The sequence below is a fragment of the Durio zibethinus genome, chromosome 13 (assembly GCF_047325235.1).
Source record: "Durio zibethinus cultivar Kanyao isolate XHJ-2024 chromosome 13, ASM4732523v1, whole genome shotgun sequence".
NCBI classification, from domain to species: Eukaryota; Viridiplantae; Streptophyta; class Magnoliopsida; order Malvales; family Malvaceae; genus Durio; species Durio zibethinus.
Genome location: NC_143174.1, coordinates 9,681,434 through 9,688,204, shown reverse-complemented (window position 1 = coordinate 9,688,204; position 6,771 = coordinate 9,681,434). Strand labels below are relative to the sequence as shown.

Here is a 6,771-nt window from a genome sequence, read left to right as displayed (position 1 = left end):
TTTTTTTTGTATTAAAATTTTTAAAGTATTAAGATTAGACCTTTCGATCAATTAAGTAATTGAACACAAATAATATAATTTTTTGAAATTGTCATATTTTTTATTTGTGATTTTGGTGGTGAGTTTTCTTAAAATTATTTAGTTATTTGCTCATTTCAATTCATTATTAATGACTAATGTAGATAAATATGATTATATAAAATGTCAATACGAGTTATTATTAATAAATAATATATAAAATATTGAAAATAAATTTAATTTTTCATTTAACATAACATATTTTCATATTATTAACAAATGACTTTTATATAATTGAACTTTAACATTTTAATTTTTATATGATTTTAGTTATATTTATTTGATTTTAGAAGTTAAGAAATTGAACATGAATAACCTAAATGTTAAACCCGAATTATTAGAAGGTTAAACCTAAATAACCCAAAATTAGAATGAGCCAAGAGTGAAATGATTCAAACTTAAATTGATTATGATCTGAAATGATCTAAACCCAAATTGTCTAACCAAAAATGATCTTAACTCAAAATGACATAGCTTTTTTGTGATCCAACTTAACTCAAACCATAAATAACTTATTTTTTTCGACCTGAACATGAAATAATCTATATATTTTTTTGATAAAAAATGATTTGATTCAAAATAATCCAACCTAAATTCAATCCAACCTTCCATTTGCCACCTTTTGTTGTGATATATTGGCTAAAAAGAGAAAAGTTTTGGGAGAAAACTAATTCAAAGGTGAATGACACAACGTAGATGTATATTGTCAAAATAAAAAATTATTACATATCACCTGCAAGGTTACGACCAAGTTAGTTTTGTATACTATATGACAATATCTCCAACTTCGATAGATTCCTAAAGATTAAAGAACTACTCTCATAGGAATTGATTGATAATCTAACTCCTATAGAACTATTCTTATAAATAAAATAGTAATCCCATTCTAACTAATTATTGCCTTTAGGTCTCATCACTAAATAGTTTTTTTAAACAAGATTTCTTAAAAACTAGTGTAGGATTTAAGTTTTAATCCTTACACTGCATTTGGTAAGATGGAGAAAAAAAATTAAAAGAGAAAGAAAATTTTACTTTCTTTCCACTATTTCCTTTTTTAATAAGGTAAAAATGAAAAAAATAAAAATAACTGGATTTGTACTTTTTCTTTTCCTTCAAACTAATTCTTTTAATTGTGAGAGAAAAATACTCATTCAATTTAATGTAAAATTTTTTTTTATAACTTTACCTCGACACCCTTCTTATCTTTATATTTTTTATCATTCATATAAAACATAATGAAAAAAAAATAATCCTCCATCTTTTTTTTTTTTCTCAATTGTTTCATTGTTTCATTTTCATTCTTTCTTGCTGAATATAATATTAAGGACAAGAATTATTTTTAAAGAAGAAAGAATGTTATATGTGTATACTTCAAGTTTAAACCCTTGAAAGCAAGTCTGTATACCTTAAACTTTTAACCTATAAAGGTAAGAAAGAATAAAGAAAAAATTTAAGGTGTGTTCAAATATAGGATGTCTAATTAAATTGGATTAGTTAATAGCTTGTTGGATTTATATTTATTCATTACTTTTTTCTTAGCTAAAAGTGAAATCAAAATAAAAAGTTAATAACTATGAATAAAATTTACCCAAAATTTTTAGAGAGCTTTTAATTCACCTACTTTTTTACTCTTCACAACAAAAAAATTATGACAAAAACACCCATTAATAAAATTATAAAATTATCCTTATTAAAATTATTTTTCTATCCTTCAGCAAGATCCATTTATTCCTACTTTATAATACATATCTAGAAAGTTTAAAGACTTTCTAAAAATGGATATCCGATTAGTTTAAAACATTTCTCAATATATATCTAAAAAGTCTTTAAAATTTCCAGATATGTAGTTTTGGAAGGTTTTTAAACTTTCTTGTATACATTTTTAGAAAGTTTAAAAATTTTTCAAAAATACATATATAGTGAATACATTTAAAGATGAAAGATTTTTTGCACGCATAGTTTTCATACCCATTTGCATCTAATCACATGCAACATGCTTAAGCCAAAATGGTTTAAAGGTAAAAAGGTTGTTAAGAAGGCTAAAATTCAAAATATACAGATTACCTTATGTATATGCATATCCTTAAGACTTAAAAGGCATACGGATAAGCATATCCGTATAGTTTCAAAGATGGATAGATATACACATCAATTTATCTTTGAAGCTATAAGGAAACGAGTATTCATATGACTTTAAAATCAGGATTAAAGTTTTGAAATTTTCAATCAAAAGAAACAATGGAAACTAGTGAAAAGACAAAAAGCTAGGATTTGGCAAGAGCAAAACATAAGAGAAATTGGAATTGAGTAGCTTGATTTAGTTCGCAAGTTGTGATTTTAGGGTTTGATAAAATATTTTAGGGTTGATTTTGGTTTAAATGAAAAAGAAAATGAATTTGACAAAGAAGAAAAGAAATGGGAAAAAGAGTGTGAATGATTTTTTATTAGAAAGGAGAATTCTTTTTATGGGTGTAATGAGTAAAATTTTGGTTTATGTTTTAAATTTAGGGTATAAATTGAAAGAGTTAGGCTTTGTTCGGTTTGAGAAAATGTTTTTTATTTTTATTTTTTATTTTCATTTTCTAGAAAATAGATTTTATTTTCTAGTTTTTATTTTTTAAAAAATGTATTTGGTAAACGAAAATAAAAATTGTTTTCTAAAATACAAAAATAAGGGAATAAATAAACTATTCAACAATATTACTATTAATGTCATTTAATTATAAATACAATATATATTTATTAATTAATGACATTAAACAATGTTTAAATATGGTAACTTGCAAAACATAAGAAAAAAGTAATGTACATTCCTTATTTTCATAATTGAAAACATTTTTTTTTTGTTTTCATATTTCAACCCATTTTCATTTCTGTTTCTAAAAACTTGCTTTCATTTTCAATTACCAAATATATTTTCACTCATATTTTTCATTTTTTTAGGAAATGAAAACAGAAATGGTTATGTTTTCCGAAACCAAACACTACTTTAGTATTTAACATACAGTCAATGTAAAATTTTACTTAACAAGCAAAGTTAATAAGGTGACATATGTCTTTTAAGGTATATTTAAAAAATAAAATCTAATTAAAATAGAAATTGGACATGTGTCACCCTTTTAACCCTATTTCTGTAATTAAAGTTTTACACTGACAGTATATCCAAAACTAACTTTAAATAGAAAATGAGTGTAAAGAATAATTTTTATGGTGTCAATGAAAACTTCCACAATTTTATTATATTTTCATGTAATTTACCTTTTTTTCCACCCAAAACATTTTTCTTATGGGTTATTTCACTTTTATGCATTATATTCTTCTTTCAAATTTTGAGCTTAATTATGTGTGATTCTCTTTATGAGTTTTTTATTTTTTATTGATGAAACATATATTGTTTTTACACCTAAAAATTATGGAGAAAAGAGATAGAAAAGAGAATAACTATGTGAAAAAAATCAACATTAGGAAAGAGAAAACAAAAAATTGAACAATATAAATGCTAAAACTAAAAACAATAGGTTAAAAGTAAAAATAAAAAATTAACAAAAGTATGATTTATACTTATAATCTTCTATTTTTTTCTCTCCTTTATCATTTTTTTTTACTTTTTAATTATTTTCAAAAGTGTATAATTTGCACTTTGAAATGAATTGAAATGAAAAAAAAACCACTAATTGATTTGATCAATCAATTTGTGTTTATCTTTTATTTATTTCTATAAAAATTACAACTTTTAGATATCTTATTGAAAAAATTATATCCATCATTTTTACAAGTAAAATGGAAGCCCTTTGAGCAAAGGATAAAAGATAATAACATTTTTGAAAATACTAGCCCCAATTCCTAAATAGCATCAAGTTTCTTTTTTGGTGACAAGAAAAAGTTGCTTGATTATTTTTTACATGCAATAAAATTACATATCTTGGGATTTAACTTTTGCTAAAGTTTGAGAGCATCACAACGGAAACATTATGTCAGAAAGATTTTCAAAATAGTAAAAGATGAATTGGTTAAGAATAAAAATTAATCAAGATTTGAGAAACTAAGTAAAACAAAGCGAGAATTAAGCTTTCGCAACGAGCAATCGATTGTTTAGAGTTTCAAGAAGAATGCTAGCTTGCAGTTCAAAAAGTAATTGATTGCTCTAATCAAGGTAGTCAATTTCCTTCCTTGGAAAATGCTTACTATTTAAAAAATACACTAAGGCAGTCAACTACCTTGACTCATTCAAGTAGAGTTGCATTCTATTATTAAAAATATAAAGGGGCAAACAACTACCTTTATAGAGCAATCAATTGCTCTAGTTTAAAAGTTCTAGTTTTTTAGATGTGAAGAATGGTTTCTCTTGGAATAAGATAAATTTATTTATTAAGTGATCTTTTACTAATAAAAGATGTGTTCTTAATTAAATGATGTGATTTTTCAGTGAAACAATTCAATTTAAGAGATATAACCCTTGTATTAAATCGTTATAAATAGAAATGTTAGACATATTTTAGAAGTGGTTATTATCGAAACACTTATGAGACACTCTCTGTATTCTTTCCTTTTCATTCTCGAATAGATTAGAAGGATGATTTTGCCATTCATTAAAAGTGTGTTTAGTGGTTTAATATCATTTATGAAAAATTTCCTTGACATAACACCATCTTTTTTCCTTAACAATCTTTAGGTATATTCTCTGGTTTTATTAAATTGGAAAGTCAAAAGAATTTTGAGAAAAATAGCTATTATGTTATGAAATTTGGAACAATTTGATGAAGCAACTTTATGAGATGGCAAAATGGTATACAAATGATGTTTTTGCAAGGAAGAAGAAAAGAAACAATTCTCATAAAAGAAGATGACTTTAATGGTTTTCACTGGACATAAGATAAGTTTAATTTATTTCTAGAATTATATACATGATTATAGTAAATTAAGTTGTTGCATATATATTAGAAATATGACTACAACTATTAATGATTTTGATTATTGCTAGCTAAATGCTCATTTTAAAACTAAATATTTGGGTGATTGCTCAATTCATGACTAAATATTTTATTTTATATGAATAATGATTAACTAAACATTTTATTTTATACGAATAATGATTAACATTATTGACTTGTAATAATGATAGAAATGTGATAATGAAATACATGCGCCATTAAGTTTAGAAAACATAACAGATGGAAATAACATGGAAATTTTCAAATTTTGAAAATATTTTAATATTTTTCTCTAATTTCTTACCTGAAACATAAAATCAAACACATCAATTTCTTTAAAAAAAAAAAATCAAAACTCAAATATAATTTCAATCAACAATCAAAATCAATACAACTTGATAAAGAATCAAAACCCATAAATTTTTTTTCACTTATCGTTTCATCCACATATTATTAATGGGAATATTTTTAAAAATTAAAAATTCTAATATTATTACGGTGCATTTTCCACCACATTCTTTTCCTTTTTAACTTTGTCTCTAGTGAAGAACTTATATCCATTAAAGAAAAACAAACCTTAACTAGATAAAGAGAAGATAATAAAATGTTCTTCTTTCCATATGGATGGGTTCATTGGGTCTTCCTAGAAAATAACCTTTGGCGGTCTATGGTGATTTGTGATTGGACAAGACCACGTCAAAGAATGAGATAAGCAATAAAAGACGGAGTAATGTTCTACTTAGAGTCATTGCTTTACGAGCTGTAATCATTGCTAAAGTGGCCATCTGTGTGGTCATTTTTTTCTCTATCTAAGGTTGAAGTGGGAGAGAGCATAAGAGAATCAATGATGTTTCACCTTAAAACCCAGAACTAGTTTAAAAAAAAAAACTAATACCAAAAGATACAAAAAAAAAGCTTAAAATTGAGAAGGAAAAATGCGATCTTACCTTGAATCAAGATAACCTTAGCTTTACCATAGATGAAGATGAAAATAATCTTTGGTTGATTCAATGTTTTGTGATTTTAATTTAAGGCTATTTTCATCTAGTTTTTCAAATCTAATTGCTTGGAATGGGATTAGTAGTGCTTGGGTGTTGAATTGTTCATTGATGTGAAAACTTAAAGAAAGGAAAGAGAGAAAATAATGAAAAATGATTGAGATTTTTTTACAAAGATGCAAGCAAGAGAAAATGAAGAGAGTTCCTAGAAGCTAGAAGGATTTATGGAGGAGACAACTTGAGTAAAATAGTGGGAAAGATAATTCTTTTTAAGAAAATAATTAATTAAATTAGATTTTTTTTTCAAAATCTTGATTTAACCTGATCTTTTATGATCTTGAATACGTGGACAATAATATGATACATAAGCAAAAAATGACACTGTTAACTTACCACATTAGCAAAAATAACATGTGGCCAAATAATTTAATGTCTCAATTGAATTGACTGTGCGTATAATGCAAGTTCTCAAGTTTGTCAAAAAAATCATACATTGTAATAAGTCGATAATGTTTAATTTTTATTTGTATAAAATAAAATATTTTGCCCTGAATAAATAATTTAATGTCTCAATTGAATTGATTGTGCGTATAATGCAAGTTCTCAAGTTTTTCAAAAAAATCATACATTGTAACAAGTCGATAATGTTTAATTTTTATTCGTATGAAATAAAATATTTTGCCTTGAATTAAGAAACTACCCAAACTATTAATTAAAAAATAAGCATTTAGCCATTGTTAGTAAATTCTTTTGTTTTTATAATT

The 6,771-nt window shown here is 24.6% G+C and overlaps 1 pseudogene; it reads right to left on the bottom strand.

The window, feature by feature from the left end:
- Window positions 1-5,502: 5,502 nt before the first annotated feature.
- On the bottom strand, window positions 5,503-5,794 carry LOC149515306 (uncharacterized; annotated as a pseudogene).
- Window positions 5,795-6,771: the final 977 nt, after the last annotated feature.